We start from the raw sequence: 20,603 nt of genomic DNA on the forward strand, positions 1-20,603 counted from the left end.
TGTGTTTTATAATAATATTAATGACATTAAGATAGTAATATATTGTCTCTCTAATAGCCCGAAATGGGAATATCTCAAACTGAATAAATGTACATTTTATCAAATTGTTTATTCCTTCCAAGGACCTCTAGAAACATTAGTCCTTAAAGCAGTTTATTATATGAGAGTTAGAGGTCATATTGCAAAGAAGGAAGAAAGATCTAGCTGGTATATATTTTTTTAACCTCTTAAAATACTCTGCACATTGTGGATGTTCAAGAAATACCCTTAGTGACCCCAGTAGATTTATTGAATCAGAGGAGGTAGTTTTCCTTTTTACAAGTCAGTCTACGTTTGTTGGCATAGTACAGCTCTGTTACATGATTTGCTGTATAAATCATTGAATCTCTCATTTTTAAGAATGAATTTTTTAAGTGGTCTTTGGCTATATAGATTCATAGCCACCGTAGGCTGTTGAAGAGGCTGCCTCAGACTGTTGAGGATGGATGTCTGCAACTCAGAAGTGTGCTGTGGCTCTCAGAGGCCGTTACCTTCATTATCTTTCTCTTAGGGCTGTAGATGTGATGTGAAATGACTCTGGGTAGTTGAGCATGAGGGGTTTATAGCATTAACATCTTCTTTTTGTGTGTGATATATATATAACTTTTGTTTATATGTATTTGTATACATGTTAGCTTCTACATATTTTATACACATATAAGTGTATTTGTGTATGTGTACACAAAACATACACACATATGATAATTTGAGAACCTAATAAGAAAATATATAGTCATGTGTAGCATCTGAATTTTTTTATATTGTGAAATTAGCTCAACTCATGACATTCACAAAGGACATCAGTTTATATCTACTTTGGATTTTATGACAGCGTCTTTTGAGGTGAACTTGAATTTTCTTGCATCATTAGACATATTTTCTAAGGTCTGATTAAAAAATACTCCATTTATTTTGTTATCTTAGGTTGTCAAATATTATTTAATATAATTGAATTTCTTCATCCATAAACAATGTGAATAGAAGAGCACCATTCTTTCATTGATTGGAGAAATAAAATATAGCATGAATATAAATTTAAAATCATGGTGTAGAAGAAGCCAGATGAGACCCTGGAGTCAGACAGAATGAGTTTCTATTTGTCTTGCTTTCAAAGACACTGTTATGTGTTGGAAATCTATTGGGCAAATTAATCAAATTCCCTCTATAGGCAGTTCATACATAACAAGGCGGTGCATTAAGTTGCCTGCCTTGTCACATATCAGACGTGCATAACATGTCCTGATTAGATCAGCTGCTGGAGTGCTTGGACACTTTATCCCCTTGAGTCCTTGAAGGTAGACATGAGGTGGGTGATCGAAATTAGTCCTGGGTCCCCTGACAGTTATCATCTTATAGGTACATATTTCTCAAGGAAATGCAGTTGTGACCACAAATTAGAAGACGGAGTAGCTCACATTTCATGGTTTAAAACTTCGTGAGGCAAGTCAGATTTCATCGTTACCTGGGTGTTGTATCTGAGAATCTGACTGTCTACACAGTTAGCTTATTTTTTCAAAAAGTTTGTTAGAAAATTAAAGTTTTTTTTGTAGACTTTGTGCAGAAACTAATGCCTTCATTTGGGCACAGGGTACATGCTTGAAAGCCTGGATGCGTGGATTTATTTTATGGCAGAGGGTCAGAGTCAGAAATTTAACTCCCCTCTTGTTCTGTGTTTTTGTTCTTCCCTTTTAGTTGATATATTATTTTTCTAATGAAATACTTTAAGATTTGACTACATGGCACAAATTTCAAAATATTGTATATTATCTAGTATCAGACATTTGTGTTCTCTCATATTGCTGGTCTGTAAGAAAACAGGAAGGTTCTTAAGCCGAGCTTACTTGCCTGTAAACTTGATCAAATGTCACTTTAATCCCTGTGCACTTCTGGCAAACTAAGAGCTATTCATGAAGTGCTAAGTTCTCTTGTTTGAGACAAATATTTTCATTACACACTTGGTACAGGTGACTCCATTTGGGTATCTACCAGACACTGTCATAACTGATCGCTGCTTAATAGACTCATGGATTAGCAGAGTCTTCCCACTCTTTCTGAGAGCTTACTGACTAGCAGCACTCAGCCACGTTACTTTTTAGGATGCCTATGCCTCACTGCTCATTGGTTACCTGCATATTTTTGATAATTTTATTTGTGTTTCTAATATAATATGATATGATATGATATGATATGATATAATATAATGTAACAATAAAACTGATAAAATATAAGTACATAAAGAAAGCATATGATTGTTTCTATGAAAAGTAAGTTAAATGTGTTGAATGATATGATACAGACATGTTCTAAACATTTATTTTTTTCCCAGTGACTTGGGTATGGTAGAGATAGCTCTAAAGATTGTACAGATTTGGAAGACTTTAGCCCAAGTGTCTTTAAATCTTTCCCTTATGAAATTCAGTAGTGGAATTTATAAATGTTCAATGGTTGTAGTTAATGTGGGGAAAAGACTAAATTCCTGGACCATCTTCAAAGAAAAATTCTTCATTTTACTATTTCAGAAGATACTTGCATGAATGTCCATTTATAAGAATACATTATGCTTTTTCTTTGGTGAATTGTTACCTTAAATAACATTTTTTGCCTGGTTCATTTAGTAGTGGTATCTACCAGCAGGTAACTTATTAATTTACATTTTATATTAACTTACCTGTATTTTTTTATGGATTTATGTTATATTTGAGCTTCATTACTTTGCTATTTTTAATTCATATAGAGTCCCTGACTATTGGTGTTTACATATTCACTATCTAGTAATAAAATATCTAGAAAACAGTAATAACCAAAAAAACCTTTCAAGAAGAATGTGTAAGTATCTAAAGACATTTATATGTAGGAGCAAGCTAAATACATTTTTAACATTTTTATTTGGAAATAATTTGAACATAAAGTTACGAATTAGTACAAGAGCTTTAAAGTATCCTTTACCATTTGCTTTGTTACTTGTCCTATCTGCCTGTTTAGCTAGCTAGCTATCCTCTGCCTACTATGTGTGTACAGATAGACAAATACAGGTTCTCTCTTTGTCTCTTCTCCTCTCTCGTTCACACACACGATTTTTTACTGAACTATTTGAGAGTAAGTTGCATATAAGATAGTATATATTTCCCAAGAATAAGAATGTTCTCTTACGTTATCACAAGTGTAGTTATCAACTTCTGTATGTTTTAACACTGATGTAATACTTTAGATCTAATCTCTGGTTTGTTTTACAGTTTCGTCACTTGATCTAATTACCTCATCTTATGGCATTTTTTTCCCCCCTCCTCCAGTGTAGAACTAAGTCTAGAATCACACTTTGCAATTAGTTGTCATGTCTTTTTAGTCCTTTTAAATTGGAAACAATTCATATTTTATGACATTGATATTTTTAAATATAGCTTTTTATTTCTTTTTTAAAAAATGGAAGGTCCCTCATGTTATGTTTGTGTGATGTTTCCCCTTGTTTAGATTCAGGTTATGTGTTCCCTGCTGGAATATTTCATAACTAATGATGTATCCTGAGGGTTTTACCTCTGGAGGCACATGATGTTCCATCTGCTCCTCAGTGTTGATGTTAATTTTGATCATCCACTCAAGGTGTTAGATGATTTCTAAATACTATTTTTTCCCTTCCTATTAATAGGCAGTATGTGGGGAGACATGTTGTTTCCATGTAAAGATCTTGCTCTTCATCAAAATATTTCTCCCTAGACTTAGTATCCATTGATCATGCTTTACTGCGGTGATTGCAGAATACTTTTTCCTTTGTGTTGACCCATCAGTGTTTAGCCTTCTTGTATAAGCAAGAGACCTCCCCCCTTTTTCTTTCATTTCTTTATCTATTTATTATTGGTGTGAACTCATAGTTTTGCATTTCTCCCTCTATCCTATGATTTAAAATTCGTTACTATTTCAGAAATTATTTTGGTGCTCAATTGTCTGAGTTGGTAGTGGGAGCCTCTTCAAGCTGGCTTCTGTGCTTCTGTGATACGCTAGCCATTTCACTTTAGCTCTTGCTTACTTTATGACACTGCTAGGTGTTAGGGGCTCATTTTGTGTCTTTCTGCTCCAACATTTCCCCAAGGAGCCCTGAATTCTTCTTGAGTGGGGAACGGTGTCAGAAACCCAGGTTGTGGGTGGTTGTATTCATTTCTTCTGGGGAATCTGCTTTTCAGCCTGTTGAGCAGACAGAGGTAGAAAAGATACACATGCATGCATATATAATTCACACTCCATATATGCCTGTAGAAATCTTGAGTTCACACTAAACCCAAGTTCTAACCATACTCATGGAGTCTTTCTTTGTGTTTCTTCATTTCATATTTGTATCTCTCTTCTTCCACGGTAAGAACCCTAGCTCCCAGTGACTTAGGTGTATTTACTCATTTGCTAAAATCTATAATAAATCTGAAGTTTCAGAATTGTGTTGCCTTGACACTATCAAATGTAATAAAATGAGTTTATGGTTGTTAACAGTTCTCTGTCCCTTCCCTCCTTCTAACCAAGAACACTGTGTTCATAAATTGTGTGAGTCGTTCTCCCCATTCCCCTCCCCCTTCTCTTCTTTCTCCAACTTTTTGATATTGCAGTGTGGTTATGTTATTATAAATGATATAATTTAAATATTTAAAATAAAATTTGGGATGATATTTTTCAGGTTGCTTTCAGTTTTAGTCCTCTCCCCTTGTTCTTATTCATTTAATTCTAGTTTTTTGAATATCAGTAACATTTATATGACTCCAAAAGTTAAAACCTAAAAAAAAGATATACTCAAAAAAGTATCACTCCCTCTAATGTCCTTTTCACTCTATTCCTACTCCTTAACCCCACATGGGCAACCACCTTCCTTGTTTCACCCACACTGAAGAGCAGGGGAATGAGGATCCATCTTTTGAAGGAAGTGAATGGAAGAATGAGAGACATATTTTATCACCACCATGTCATGTTTATGATTCCTTAAAACCTGTCCATCTGTCTAGTGTACATACACATGTTTAATTTCAGAATCCAATCATATACTTCCAATGAGGCCATCTATGCCTGATAACAGAAATGAGGTTGTCTAATACTTACCTTTTCCCTTTCCCTTTCTTTTCTCACGCTGTGCACACGAGAATATTAAAGTGTCTGAGAAACTTTCCACCATTTCTCCAGTCCCAACTTTTAATTTATTATTTATTTTTTTTAAATTAAAAAAGTATTTATTTTTGAGATAGAAAGAGATGGAGCAGGAGGAGGAGAGGGGCAGAGAGGGAGGGAGATAAGAATCTGAAGCAGGCTCCAGCCTCTAAGCTGAAAGCACAGAGCCTGATATGAGGCTTGAAGTCACAAACTGACGGAGCCACCCAGGCGCCCCACCAGAACATCCCATGGAACTAGCACTCCGATGCACAAACCATTCTGGTATCATCTTTAAGCAGTGTTTGCTGTTGTTTCCAGTCTTTTCATCATGTTCAGTACATTTCTTTTTATTAATATTTGGCTGATTTTTTTTTCAAGTAGCAGGACTATCTTGAAAGTTACCATTTTTTAAATTGTTATAGATGTTCTATGATATTCATTGGACCCATTAGTGTTAGTATTAGTTTCATATATTTCCTAATGTTGGGCAGCCTCACAGTCTTGGAATACATCCTATTTCATCTTAAATGTCATTTGCCAGTGTTTTAAGGAATTTTATATTCATATTCATAGATGAAACTGATTTAGGATTTTAAAATTTGCATCATGTTCGGTACGAGGGCTGTGCCAGTTATTAAGGAATTATCTTTTCCATGAAGATTCAGTAGCACTTGCCCCAAAGCAACTGAGTCTGGTACCTTTCGGAAAGATAGATCTTTGATGACCTAAATGTCTTACATGGTATCAGCTTTGCTACATCTCTTGGGTTAATTCTGGAAATGTATATTCTTAGGAAATCCTCCATTTAAACTTCTTTCCCTCCCAAATGCTCAGTCCTGAGTGTTTGTATTTTTATTTCCCACTCAAACCCATTAATTTCTGCCTTTTTAAAAAATTAAATAATTCTTCTACCTACTTGTTTGGGGGTAAATTTTATATGATAGAGATCTTCTATTTTGTCAAAAAATGTTCTGAACATCTTTTTTTAATGTTTATTTTTTTTATTTTGAGAGAGCGTGAGAGAGAGGGAGAAAGGGAGGAGGGGCAGAGAGAGAGCGCGCGAGAGCGAGAGAGCGAGAGAGCGAGAGAGCGAGAGAGCGAGAGAAAGAAAATCTCAAGCAGGCTCCACATTGTCAATGCAGAGCTCAAGGCGGGGCTCAACTCAAGATCATGACCTGAGCTGAAAACAAGAGTCAGAAGCTTAAGGACACTTTGAGCCATTTAGGAGCCTCTGTTATGAACATCTTTTAAAGCCATTAAATACTTGATTTTAAGATCACAGTTGTGATGCACCATTATTTATTTAGCTAATTCCCTGGTTATAGACAATTAGATTCTTTTTGTTTTTCTTGCTGTTAAAGTCAAGGCTGTGATTTATATCCATGTACCTATATATTTATGTATGTTTCATCCCTCAGAATATATTTTGGGAGAAATTCTAAGTCAGTGTGAAATTATGTTTTAATGGAGAATGCCAAAATATTCTCCAGAAAGAATGTACCAAGCTAGTTGTATGAGAACCCATACCCCTGCAATTTCTGGATCTTCTTAGCTTTTACTTGAATTGATGTGATAACATATTTTGATTTTATTTGTTTTATTTTGATTTCTAATAAATTTGAAGTACGTGCTTGATGGTCATTTGCTTTTGTGTGTGTGTATGTGTGTGTGATTAGTCTGTTTCTGTCCTTTGCTAATTTTTCCATTGGGGTAGTAATTTTTTCTTACTATTTTAAGAGTTAATTGCACTTCTAGGCACAGTAATCTTTGCTTTCCATATCTATATAGCAAATAATTTTTTTCCAGTTTGTCATTTTTCTTTCAAATATACATAATGATTTCTTTTTATTTTCAGGGAAGCAAATCTATGATTGGGACTATGTTTATAAAAGTTTTCCTGATACTAATATGAGAAAAAGATTCTCATATTATCTTTCTGTAGTTTCATTTTTTTGCATTTATACTTTTTATAATTATCTAAAATTTATTTTACTGTAAGGACTGAGTAGTGAACTCATTTTTCCCTTTCTTTTAAGTTGCTTTTCAATTGTCTCAACATTTATTGAAGGCTCCATCTTTTCCCCACTGGTTTGAAATGCCACCATTATCACAAATGAATTCTCAGTACATACTTGGGCCTGTATCTCGAGGATAAGATTACATTGATTTGTCTTTCTTTTCCTGTGTCAGTACTACTCTCTTTTAATTACCAAAGCATGATAATACACTTACTATACATTTAGTCTTCCAATAAATACTAGAATTTCTTTTCAAAATTAGGATCATTTCCTATTGAGATTTCTTAATTACTAGAATGGCATTGTTTTTAAAATTAATTTAGGAAGAATTGATATTTGTAGTATAGTTGTCTTTATTCAAATTATTTCTTTAGTTATTTGGTTTTTCTTTTTTTGTTTCTTATTTGCATTTTCTAGTTTTCCTTGTACAGGTACTATGGTTTTCTTCATATTATTTATTTCCTGGTATTTTATGGTTTCCTTTCTTGATATTTTGATTATACTTTATATTCAACTATATTTTCTGTTTGTTTTAACACTTGAAGAAAGCTGTTGTAGTTTACATACTAACTTTAACTAACCATGTAGCTTAGTGTGTGTCTTTGGGCACGTTGCTTGCTCCAACTTTTTCATCTCCAAGAAGATAATAGTTGTAGCTGCTTGTTTAGAATTTAAATAAGGTGATATTGTAAAGGAATTAGTACATAGTCCTCAACAAATGTTAGTTACCATTATAAATATGATTTGTAGTTTTTGACATGTTTTTATACTGAATTTTCTTGTTACCAGTAGATTTTTCAGTTTATTCTTTATAATTTCCAAATATTCATTCACCTCTAAATAAATATTTTGCCTTCTCTTTCTAATTACATAAGATTTCAAAGTGCCTTTCAGAAAAGCAGTTTAATTCAGGGAAAAGATGTCTTGGATCATTACCATTTTCTGCAGTCTTTGACTTATTGATCAAAATGTCAGACATAGCCTAATGTAAATGAATTTAGGGAATGAACTTGTGAAAAATGAATTAGGTAGCATGGTTTTTATTGTTTTGAGATGCTCTTAGAAGACATGGTCTATAAAAACGGTGTGTTGTCCAGAGTGTCCTCATTAGAACCTGAAGTCAGTGTTGTCCTATTGAAAGAGGAGGCTCTCTTGTTGTTCAGTGTAGCCCATCTCTGTGTAGACGTACTGGTAAGTAGTGTCAACTAAATGGGGTAACCCAAAATTGTTATGTGGAATGTGCAAAATGATATTAAGAGTATTTCTCTCATTTTCTTTTTTTCTTAATGTTTGTTTTTGAGAGTGGGGAGGGGCAGAGAGAGAAGGGGACAGAGGATCCACAGTGGGCTCTGTGCTGACAGCAGACAGGCCGATGCAGAGGTTGAACTCATGAACCATGAGATCATGACCTGACTGGAGCCAAGGTTGGACGCTTTGACCAACTGAGCCACCCAGGGGCCCTTGTCATTATTTTCTAAAAGTAAGATGCTGGGATGCCTGGGTGGCTCAGTCGGTTAAGCATCTGGCTTTGGCTCAGGTCAGGTCATGATCTCATGGTTCGTGGGTTTGAGCCCCGTGTTTGGCTCTGTGCTGACAGCTCAGAGCTTGGAGCCTCCTTCAGATTCTGTGTCTCCCTCTCTCTCTAACCCTCCCCTGCTCACTCTGTCTCTCTCTGTCTTTCAAAAATAAGTAAAAAACAAAAACAATTTTTTTAAAGTAAGATGCTCTATGGTGTGATTGATAAGTCCAAAATGCTATAGTGGCTACCAGTCCTGAGATAGGGATTTATTGAGGTCAGTAGAATATTATTTTGCTTTTAGTTAAAATCTTCCATATAATGAATAATATGTTGTGCTTAAAATGAATTTTAAGTTAGTAATGTGGCTTCATTATGTTGTATGAACAAAAGAAAATGAAAATTCTGCCCAAATAGCAAATTTGTCAGGAACTAAAGACCAGGGAGGAAGAAAGACTTAAAAACCCATTTATCATGGCCGCTTCTAATGAGCGAATGGATGATCTAATGGTGAATGAATTTTTTTTTTTTTTAAAGCAGCAGCTGTGACTTACGCAATTTAGAAATGTGAACTTGCAGCTAGATTGAACCATTCACATCAGGGCAGATGGGCTAATTTACTGAAAAAGGCATTTCGGTATTTCTTAAGCCATGATCTGGGTGGACTGCAAACACCATGTAAACAGGAGAAGTAGGAAGATTTAAGGGATGGCTAGTGAAATATGTTTCTTTTTTTCTCTTTTAAACCTAAAATATCATCTTTAATATGAATCTCTTACATTAATCAACCAATGTTTAAGGGTCTCTTTACAGCTGGTCTGAAAGTCAGGTTAGTTAAGAAGCAGCTCTGGGCTACTGGACTTTTTGGTTGAAGGATGTTGATGAAAACAAGGCTATGAGGAAAAGGGCTTTACTTAGGAGGTGGTAATAATTTGGGTGAACAGGGTTTGGGAAGAAGGTGAAACAAGAAGGCACGGGGAAAAGATGGGATTGGTGATACTGAAAATAGGAATAATTATGGGGTATGAGGGCAAGAACTGATCTAGATACATATTAATGACTAAATGTGTAGTGGGATGGGGAAATAGGGAACCAATGTGCTAGGGTTTTGGAGTGTCTTGATAACTAGGATGGGCTTTACCTGTGGTGCTTTGGGTAACAGTCCTGCCCATGCTTCCAAAGAAGGACTTAAGCAGGTATTTAAAACATAGCATTTTGCTTTTAAGACTGAATAAACTTTTTACAAAGGAATTTGAAGGAGAAAGGCTTTATTAGTCAATGAGGAAGCTTAACATGGATCTTAATTTCTGGGATACTCTGATAAAACTGTAAAATAGTGGCATCTTTTGCTGATGATCTAAAACAAGTAGAATAGTTGCTGCAGCTGAACGCAGTAACTCCTGAAGGACAGAGAAGACTGCCAATAAATTCCTGATTTAAGTCACCAGATTTGAAAACCGAGAAATGTGACTTAGAATTATGATTTCTTTTTTCCCCACTGTCACGTAAATCAGTGCCAACAATATTAGAATGACAAAGTATAAAGTTAGAAAGCTCAGACCATAAGGAAACTATGAAGAGGGGAGTTTGGGAAATCCAGGCTGGATTGTGGTAATCACAGAGCAGTCAGAGTACACATGTACAACACATTCCTATGACCCTTTCCTGCATCTAAAACGAACTGAATAAAATTATCGCTTCACAGGTTTCCTGTAGACATCCAATATCTGTTTTTGACACCTGGGATCAGTCATAGATCAGTGAATACAGATTTCTAGTGGAAGTCAGTAATAGCACCTGAGAAAATAAATCAGAAATGGAAATAGAAATAGAAGTAGCATGTCATCTTGTGATCATGTTTAAAAACCTAACATGAAGACTTGACTTTTTTTTTTTTTTTTTTTTACTTAGGTCATAATTAACCATCACCATGTGTCCTACTATTTAATTATTTAATTAAAAATCTCCTTAATAATTTCTGCTTTATAAATAATTGTTTTTCATTGTTTATATAGTTCATGGAAATGGTATAACAATCACCCGTACCAGTAATTCATGCACAATGACAATAACAGCTATTAACAAAATACTGCTAACCAGTCATTGCAAAAGTAAACTAGAGAACATAGTATATTGCAAGTAAACATGATATTTTGAAAATTATTATTGTAATAAAAAGGATAATACTTAATGAACTAGAGGGCGAGTGTCCTAAGACAGGGTTTTTTTCAGACAGCAGACGTTAAAACCTGCATTGGTATAGTCCGAGCTGACTTCAGAGACAGTTTCTAATAGCATTCATATATAGTAACAGTATTTACAGTGTGATTAGATTACAGCACTGACCATACATCATAATGAATTTGTAGACTCCTTTTCTTCCATTTACTTTTTCCTTCTTTTCCTTCCTCCATCCCTCTCTCCTTTCCTTCATCCCACCCACATTAACTGTGCTCCTCAAATCTACCAGTGTGTTCAGGGTTGCAACCCTAAATTAATTGCTTTTTAAAAAAAATGCTTATTTATATTTTGAGAGAGAGAGTGAGAGACAGAGCATTAGCAGGGGAGGGGCAGAGAAAGAGAGAGACACAGAATCCAAAGCAGGTTCCAGGCTCTGAGCTGTCAGCACAGAGCCCAACATGGGGCTTGAACTCATGGACTGTGAGATCATGACTTGAGCCAAAGCCAAACGCTTAACAGCCTGAGCCACCCAGGCGCCCCACAAAACTAAATTAACAAGGCAGAGAAATCAGTCTCTTGCCCTCCCACCGTGTTTACCTTTCGGAGCTTGAACTCTGCTCTGCACTGTCAATGCCCTGGTTTCCAGAGAAACTGAAGAGACAGTTACAATTCAGTGCTCATATGATTGGTTGAGTCATTTCTCAGATTATTTTGAAATACTGGCATTTCAGGAGAAGCAGATATGGAGAAATGTGGTTGAAAAGGTAGAAAGAGACATGTGGTGTTCTTAAAGGGATCTGTGGTTGTTTGCAGGTGCATAGAAGATTATGGAGCCTATTTTAATGACTAACCTCAAATTTATGGTTTTAAAAACATTTGATACTGGTACAGATTAAACACTACCTTTGTGTTTATTTTATCTATTATCAGGATTATTTGTTATTTTATATGTGGACTAAAGGGACGTTTAGGGAGGCTAGGTGTGGGTAGTGAGGTTAAGTTGTTCAGCAAGAAGTGACAGAGAATGGAGAAAAGGATTAAAGTTGTGAGGGTATGCACGAATGAAATAAAAACCTGTGATTAAATGAACTATGGTCTGTGAATTCTTGGTCTCCCTTGAGAAAGATTGAAGGCATTTTTACAATTTAAATCTTCCTATACTGGTCACCAGGGGGAGCTGCTAAGCCAGTGTAGTTTAGTTGCTGACTAGAAGACTCTTCCTGGGGGAAGAGTAGCAGATCCCTGGTTGTTGGGGACAGACTGCTTGTGGATATTCAGTGTTTATATATTGGAGTTCCCTAACTAAGGCATTTTTTTTACCTCAAAATAATATTTGAAAATCCGTTCAATTTGCTCCAGTTACTTTGAAGCCATGTAATATACCTTATCTTTTTTTGGATCCCTCCCTATGTAGGTTCTAGGCACTTAATCATGTTTACTGAGTAGATGGAAGAATTTGAAAGTTGCTAGTAGATTGTAAATTACTTGGGAAATCATTTTTTGATGATCCATAAGAAGAGAAACTTTGGGTCTTCTTTGAAACAATTTATAGAATTTCAGCATTCATGATAATAAGAGACTCATGTAGTTAACTGATGCTTGAATCTACAGTTTTAGGTTTTATTTAAAATATATGAAGTTAGGGGTGTCTGACTGGATCACTTGGTAGAACATACAACTCTTGATTGTATATAAGTTCAAGCTGCACATTGAATGTAGAAATTATTTAAAAATAAAATCTTAAAAAAATTAAAATACATGAAATTTCTAAAGTTGGTATACTTTTTTATGGATACATATGAAAATGCTTTAGATGAACCTGATGATTTGTTCTGAGCACCTTCATTTTTAATAAAGTGATGTACTATCAAAATTGATGGCCCACATCTTTAGACTGTAAATGCACTAAGGAAGATATCAACCTATTTTTAATGTTCTGACAGGCATGCAAGGTAAGTTTTCTTGGCATTTTCTGTCTTAGAAGAGACAGATAGTGTATCACTAACATTATTAACTTATTTCACTAGGTCTATGCAGTTTTCTATTTAGGAAGTGTTTCTTAAATGAATTTAATTACATACCGTATCTTTATTTCATCTATGGAGGAAATTCTGTTAGAAACACTAAATACTCCCATTTGTAACAGTATTTAGTGTAATAGTGTGGTTTCTCTCATATTGAGCCAGATGGCGTTCTCTAGCTACAGAATAAAGAATCCCTTAGCTGTGTGTCATCTTTGGAGCAATCACATACATTACTTGAAAATGAAATTAACATGGAATTAAAAATTGATATATGGCTAGTGTATAGAATTTTCCACTCAGTTCTAAGAGATTATTTTTGCATCTATATATTTTAAGAGCATCAAAAAGATGCATTATAATAATTACTTCTGGAAGGGCTTGTTTTGACATAGATTAGTTTAGAAAGTAAGCAAATAAAAGTAAAAACAGAAAAAGCCTATAAGTTTAATTATGAGTGTGACCACAATTTTCTCAATACTTAATTCAGATTTAAGTCCTCGTTGTACTATGTGTTATGATTTTCTATTTCATTTTTATTTATGGTAGTAATTCTAACTGAAAACATTTCTTTATAAGCTCTAAAATTGTGCTCTCTATTTGGTCACATGCAGTTTGGTGGTTTGCAGATAGAAATCACTTTATTCACAAATACATACTGAATATCTAGTATGTATTTATCTCAGTTCTGTACCATGAGGACACAGCAATGAACAAGACACAAAAATCCCTGCTCTCGGGAACTTAATTATGACAGGATGCAGGGAACAAACACATAGGTGAACTGTATTTATCTGACGTTGGTAAGTACCATGGAGAAAAAGAAAGCAAGGGAATATGTAGGAAGACTTGTAAGTTTAAATAGCGTAGTCAGAGAAGAGTTGACAGGAAATGAACTTTTGAGTAGACTTGGAGGCCATGAAGGAGTGAGCCATGTAGTTTCCAGGGGGAGGAATATTTCAGATAGAAGCAGCAGCAAGGAAGTCCTTGTGGGTGGAACAGAGTGAACAAAGAGGAGAGTAGTAGAAATGAAGTCAGAAACAAGCACCATCATATAGGGCCTTGTGGGCCACTTATATTCTTAATGAAGGGGGAAGCCATTGGAAGTTTCTGAGCAGAGTGAAGTGATTTGCCTTCCATTTAAAAAAAACCGGTTCATTAGCTATTCTGACAAAAGACAGTAGGGAGCAGCAGGAGACCAGTTAAGAGGTTCCTACAGTAATGTGTAAGATGATGGTGGACCTGCTCACTATCCAGCTAGGGTGGGTGCTCCAGAGAGACTGAGAAGTGAGTGGAGTCCTAATTTAATTTGAAGATAGAGTCTACATGATTTGCTAACATATTGGATATCAAACTAGAGTCATTGAGACTTTGAATGATGGTCACAATCAAATTACCTTTGAGGAGACTGTTGAAGGAGTTTCATCTAGGACTGTTGTGTTCTAGGATTCCAATGTGTTGAGTTTGAAGGAAAAGGTGCACATTTCTTGTGTAATCCTATGAGAATATGTGTGTTACTTAAAGATATAAAAAGTAAAGAAAAATGAGTCATAGAGTGCTCCAGTTTGAGAAACACATGCATTTTAAATTTGGAACGATTACATTTATTTATTTATTTATTTATTTAAAGTTTATTTGTGCATTCTGAGAGAGACAGAGAGTGTGAGTGGGGGAGGGGCAGAGAGAGAGAGAGAGAGAGAGAGAGAGAGAGAGAGAGAGAGAGAGAGAGAGAGAAAGGGGGGGAAGAATATGAATCCCAAGCAGGCCCCATGCTGCCAGTACAGACTCTGACACTGAGCTCAGATTCATGAAACTATGAGATCATGACCTGAGCTGAAACCGAGAGTCAGACCCTTAACTGACTGAGCCACCCAGGGACCACTGGAATTATTATTATTTTTTAAAAAATGAATTAATTTTGAGAGAGAGTGTGTGTGCATGGGAGCAGGGGAGGGGCGGAGAGGGAGAGAGGAAGAGAGAGAATCCCAAGAAGATTCCATGCTGTCAGCATAGAGCCCAATGCAGGACTTGATCCCATGAATTGTGAGATCGTGACCTGAGCCAAAACCCAAGAGTCTGATGCTCGATTGACTGAGCCATCCAAGTGCCCCTTGAATTATTTTCAAGATTCACTTGATTGCAAATATTTAGAAACCCATATTTCTGGCTTGCTTCCTTATGTCATTGTTCCATCTAACACTTTTTCCCCTGTAAGCCAAGAGGGTGTGTTTTTGTTTGTTTTATTAGTTTGGTTTTACATAAATATACCCATACATTCCATACATACCTGTCTTTTAGAGACTTATCTTTCAAATATTATCTAATGGGATAGCTATGTATTTAACCCAAAATGATGTGACAGTTGTTAATTTTTTTTTTTTTTTGGTAATTCTGTTTTTATATTAATTCAAAACTAGCTTATAAGCCACTCAGGAAAATTAGTCTTGAAGGGATTTTCAATGTTTAGACATTGACTTTCATTCAACCTCAGCTTTGGCACCTTGTACATTAATACATGTGCCAAGTTTAGTCTTTCACTCATCAGTAGACTAATGAGAGTACATGAGGGCTCTGCCTGCTGGAGACTGTGCTGGGGGGAAGGTGCTGGGCCCAGGCTGTCCTCTGCCTCCTGCCGTGACTGTTCCCAAGCCTCAGGAAGTGGGGGCCTTTTTATTTGTCTGAGACATTGTATATCAAAATCTATTTACTCCCAATAGATACTTTGAAAGTTAATGAGATATTGCTATATTTCCTAAAAAGGGTTATTCTTTAATTATATAGTATCATTTTAGGGAAGTCCTTGTCACAGATTTTTGTTGTTTCCCAGATTAGGAATAGTTGCAATTCTCCTGAGGATAATGGTTTATTAGCTTTATTTTTAAGATTTATATGAGAGGCGCCTGGGTGGCTCAGTCAGCTAAGCATCTGACTCCGGCTCAGCTCATGATCTTGTGGTCCATGAGTTCGAGCCCCACATCAGGCTCTGTGTTGACAGCTCAGAGCCTGGAGCCTGCTTTGGATTCTGTGTCTCCCTCCCTCTCTGCCCCTCCCCCGCTCATGCTCTATCTCTCTCTGTCTCTCAAAAAAAAATAAATGTTAAAAAATTATAAAAAATTAAATCTTTATGAATGCTCAATCATGTCATTTATCCTGGCAACTAAGAAACTTACAATTAAATTTGAACTTGTTGTCTAGCAAATGAAACATGCTTTTCCTTTGACCTAGTTTTTTTACCTGCTTATTTTTTTAATTGCAAAAAACCCCCACATAACATAAAATTTACCATCTTAACTGTTTTGAAGGGAATAGTCCAGTTGTGCTAACTGTATTCACATTGTTGTGCAGCAGATCTCCAGACCTCTCGTCCTGCAAAACAGAAATTCTATGCCTATTGAACAGCAATACCCCATTTCCCTCTTCCTCTCATCCACTTATTTTTAAAGATTACCTTTAAAAAATCGAATACAAAAATATAGAGCATTAAAATGTCAAATCACAAACTGAGGGTTGCTGGAGGGGTGTTATGTATGGGGATGGGCTAGATGGGTGATGGGCATTAAGGAGGGCAGTTTTTGGGATGAGCATGGGGTGTTATACAAGTGATGAATCACTAAATTCTACTCCTGAAACAATTATTACCTTATATGTTAACTAACTTCTAACTTGGGTTTAAATTTAAAAAAGTAAATAAAGATAATTTCCACTCAATAAATAAGTAAACAAAATTAAAAATAAAATGAAATGTCAAATCATGCTAAGTGGATGACTGTGGGGGACCAAAAAGCACAGGAGTTTCTTATTTCCCATGTATACCCTCGGTTTCCTATCTCCCTCTGTTAGCCCTAATCTATGTAGACAGTGACATTCAACTCTTTTTTTTTTTTTGGCTGTTTCTCTGGTGTTTCTAGTTATATCACCAGTCTTACTAAAATAAGTAGTGTGTATTATTCATTATGAAGACCTCAGTGTTCATTATCCAGTATTGTATTTTGTCAATCGTGTAGAACTTTTGTTTCAAATTGAGTTAATAATGAACTCTTATTCCCCATTTGCTTACTTTTCTAAATTCCCTATCTTTTTTTTCCCTCTTAGATGTAATGACTGTCCTTTAAATGATTAAATGTTTTTGGAGATATCTGTCTCATAGCTTCCACTCTTCTAGATCCAGGCTACATGGCTTATTCTAGGCCTGCAGAATCTCCATTATCTTGGGACTTCCCTCAGTGCTCCATCATGTTAGGTTGCCAGAATGAATATTTGATGCATTCTGCTTCCTGTTTGATAGAACATTTAATCAATAGTGTCCTAAGGAAAAGAATATGGGTGGCTAAATTTTTGTTCCTTTCATGGCCGAAGCTGCCTTTATTTCTGTTCTCACAATTGAATGATAACTTGGCTGGGTATAGAATTCTATGTTTAAAATACTTTTTCCCTTAGATTTTAAAAATTAATGCTGTATATTGTCTTCTAGATTCTATTTTCACTTTCAGAAACTCATTGCCATTGTAATTTCTAATTTATATCTGTGTATATGTATCTTAACATTTTTTTGGATTTTCTGTATGTTATTTGTGGTGTGATGCAATTTCAAAATAGCGTGACTTATATAAGTTTCTCTTTCTCTCTCTCTTTGATTTATTGGGCTGTGCACTTGATGGATTTTTTGAATCTGAAGACATTTGTAGCCTTTGGTGCTGGGATGAATTTTGGAGACTTTTTGTCTTTTTGTTCTGGGAAATTTTCTGGTTTCATTCCTATATTTTGGGATTGGTATTCTAATATTCTTATTTGTTTACTTGCATTTCCAATCTTTTGGTCTTTTGTTCTCTAGCAGATTTCTTTGACTTAGTTTTGCAACTGCATCCTTTATTTAAATTTTAGTTGGTTAACATACAGTGCAATATTTGTTTCAGGAGTAGAATTCAGTGATTCATTACTTATATACAATACTCAATGCTCTTAATGACAAATGCCCTCTTTAACATCTGTCATTCATCTAGCCCATCTCCCACCTACCTTCCTCTATCAACACTTAGTTTGTTTTCTATAGTTAAAAGTCTCTTGTGGTTTGTTTTCCTCTCTTCTACCAACCCCCAACCCCTACCCCATCCCGTGTGTTCACCTGTTTTGTTTCTTAAATTCCACATGTGTGAAATCATATGGTGTTTATCTTCCTCTGATTGACTGATTTTGCTTAGCATAATACATTCTAGCTCCATACACATTATTGCAAAGGGCTATATTTAATTCATTTTGATGGCTGTGTAATATTCTATTATATATATATCCCACTTCTTTTTTCTTAATTTAAAAAATTTTTTAATGTTTTATTTATTTTTGAGAGAGAGAGAGAGCATGATCAGGAGAGGGTCAGAGAAAGAGGGAGGCACAGAATCTGAAGACAGGCTCCAGGCTCTGAGCTAACTGTCAGCACAGAGCCTGACACGGGCTTGAACCCATGAACTGTGAGATCATGACCTGAGCCAAAGCCAGATGCTCAACCGACTGAGCCACCCAGGCACCCCTATATCCCACCTCTTTATGCATTCATCAGTTGATGGACATCTGAGCTCTCTCCATAGTTTGGCTATTGTCGATAATGGTGCTATAAACATTGGAGTGCATGTATGCCTTTGAATCTGTATTTTTGTATTCTTTGGGTAAATACCTCATAGTGCAATTGCTGGATTGTAGAGTAGATCTGTTTTGTTTTTTTAGGAACCTCCGTACTCTCCAGAGTGGCTGCCTCAGTTTGCATTCCCACCAGCAGCACAAGAGGGTTCCCCTTTTTCTGCATCTTTGCCTATTGTTTCCTGTGTTGTTATGTTTGGCCATGCTGATAGGTATGAGATGATATTGGGGTATTGATTTGTATTTCCCTGATGATCAGTAATGTTGAGCACCTTTTCATGTGTCTGTTAGCCATCTGGATGTGTTTGGGAAAGTGTTTAATCATGTCTTCTGCCCATTTCTGAACTGGGTTGTTTGTTTTTTGGGTGTTGAGTTTGATAAGTTTTTTATAGATTTTGGATACTAACCCTTTATCAAATATGTCATTTGTAAATATTTTCTCCTGTTGCATAGGCTGCCTTTTAGTTTTGTTGGTTGTTTCTTTTGCTGGCAGAAGCTTTTTATCATGATGAAGTCCCAATAGTTCATGTTTGTGTTTTTTTCCCTTGTCTTTGGCAGCATGGCTAATAAGTTGCTGCAGCCAAGGTCAAAGAGGTTGTTACCTGGGTTCTTCTCTGGGATTTTGATGGTTTTCCTGTTTCATATTTAGTTTTTTCATCGTTTTGAATTTATTTTTGTGTCTGATATAAGAAAGTGGTCCAATTTCATTCTTTATATAAGCTGCCATACAGTTTTCCCAACATTGTTTGTTGAAGAGACTATGTTTTTTCCATTGGCTATTCAGAAATTGCATCATCAAGGGATTTATAAATGTGAAGTGTTTTTTTTTTTTTTTTTTGGTAGAGAATTTAATTTTTCAAAGGAGACTCTTAACCTCTTGGGTGGGAACATTGAACCCCCTACATGGGAGCAAATCAGGTGGTATATCAATGAGTCCTAGTATTTTTCACTTTGTAAATTCTTACGTAGTCCATCTGGGTTGTCGTGATTCTCAATCTACTTTCCTTTAGTGGTAATTCTGATTCTTATGCCCCTAAAAATCAGTTTCTCCAGAGAATAACCTGGATGCCTTGCAGAAGCCTCGGGGTTTCACTTGTACCACATGAAGACCTCAGCCAGCTTTCTTGTTTATGGTTCTCTTCCTCACTCTCTCTGTCCTTGGTTTACTTGGCCTGAGTTTTGTGCATGAATTGGCTCACATCTCATTCGTAACCCCCTGACAGGCACTTGACCAGCAGCGTTCTCTGCTATGTCAGACCAGTAATTGCTCCTCCGGCACTGTTTTTTTTTTTTTTTTTTTTTTTAATATTTTATTGTCAAATTGGATTCCATACAACACCCAGTGCTCTTCCCCATAAGTGCCCTCCTCCATTACCACTACCTCTTTTCCTCCCTCCCCCTTTCCCTTCAACCCTCAGTTCATTTTCAGCACTCAGTAGTCTCTCAAGTTTTGCGTCCCTCTCTCTCCCCAACTCTCTTTCCCTCTTCCCCTCTCGCTGGTCCTCCATTAGGTTTCTCCTGTTCTCCTGTTAGACCTTAGAGTTCAAATATATGGTTTCTGTCCTTCTCTGCCTGACTTCGCTTAGCATGACACCCTCCAGGTCCATCCACTTCCCTACAAATGGCCATATGTCATTCTTTCTCATTGACATGTAGTACTCCCTTGTGTATATAGGCCACATCTTCTTGATCCACTGATCAGGTGATGGACATTTAGGCTCTTTCCATGTTTTGGCTATTGTTGACATTGCTGCTATGAACATTGGGGTACATGTGCTCCTGTGCATCAGCATTTCTGTCTCTCTTGGGTAAATCCCTAGCAGTACTATTGCTGGGTCATAAGGGAGTTCTATGGATAGTTTTTTGAGGAACCTCCACACTGTTTTCCAGAGTGGCTGCGCCAGTTTACATTCCCACCAACAGTGTAGGAGGGTGCCCGTCTCTCCACACCCTCGCCAGCATCTATAGTCTCTTGATTTGTTCATTTTAGCCACTCTGACTGGCATGAGTTGGTCTCTCAGTGTGGTTTTGATTTGTGTTTCCCTGATGATGAGTGATGTTGAGCATCGTTTCATG

At 36.1% G+C, this 20,603-nt stretch overlaps 1 protein-coding gene and 1 long non-coding RNA gene across 6 annotated transcripts in view; one reads left to right on the plus strand and one right to left on the minus strand.

The window, feature by feature from the left end:
• CDK14 (cyclin dependent kinase 14) overlaps positions 1-20,603 on the plus strand; it is a 583,363-nt gene that overhangs the window by 95,761 nt on the left and 466,999 nt on the right. The gene's annotated exons all lie outside the window — the stretch shown is intronic.
• The window catches only part of LOC115282595, a 23,337-nt gene continuing 6,803 nt past the window's right edge, over positions 4,070-20,603 (minus strand). Inside the window, exons 2-3 of the long non-coding RNA XR_003904706.1 lie at positions 16,180-16,262; positions 4,070-4,215 (exon numbers count right to left, since the gene is read on the minus strand). This is a non-coding gene — a long non-coding RNA (uncharacterized LOC115282595). The remainder of the gene's footprint in view (positions 4,216-16,179; positions 16,263-20,603) is intronic.

The sequence above is a fragment of the Suricata suricatta genome, chromosome 2 (assembly GCF_006229205.1).
Source record: "Suricata suricatta isolate VVHF042 chromosome 2, meerkat_22Aug2017_6uvM2_HiC, whole genome shotgun sequence".
NCBI classification, from domain to species: domain Eukaryota; kingdom Metazoa; phylum Chordata; class Mammalia; order Carnivora; family Herpestidae; genus Suricata; species Suricata suricatta.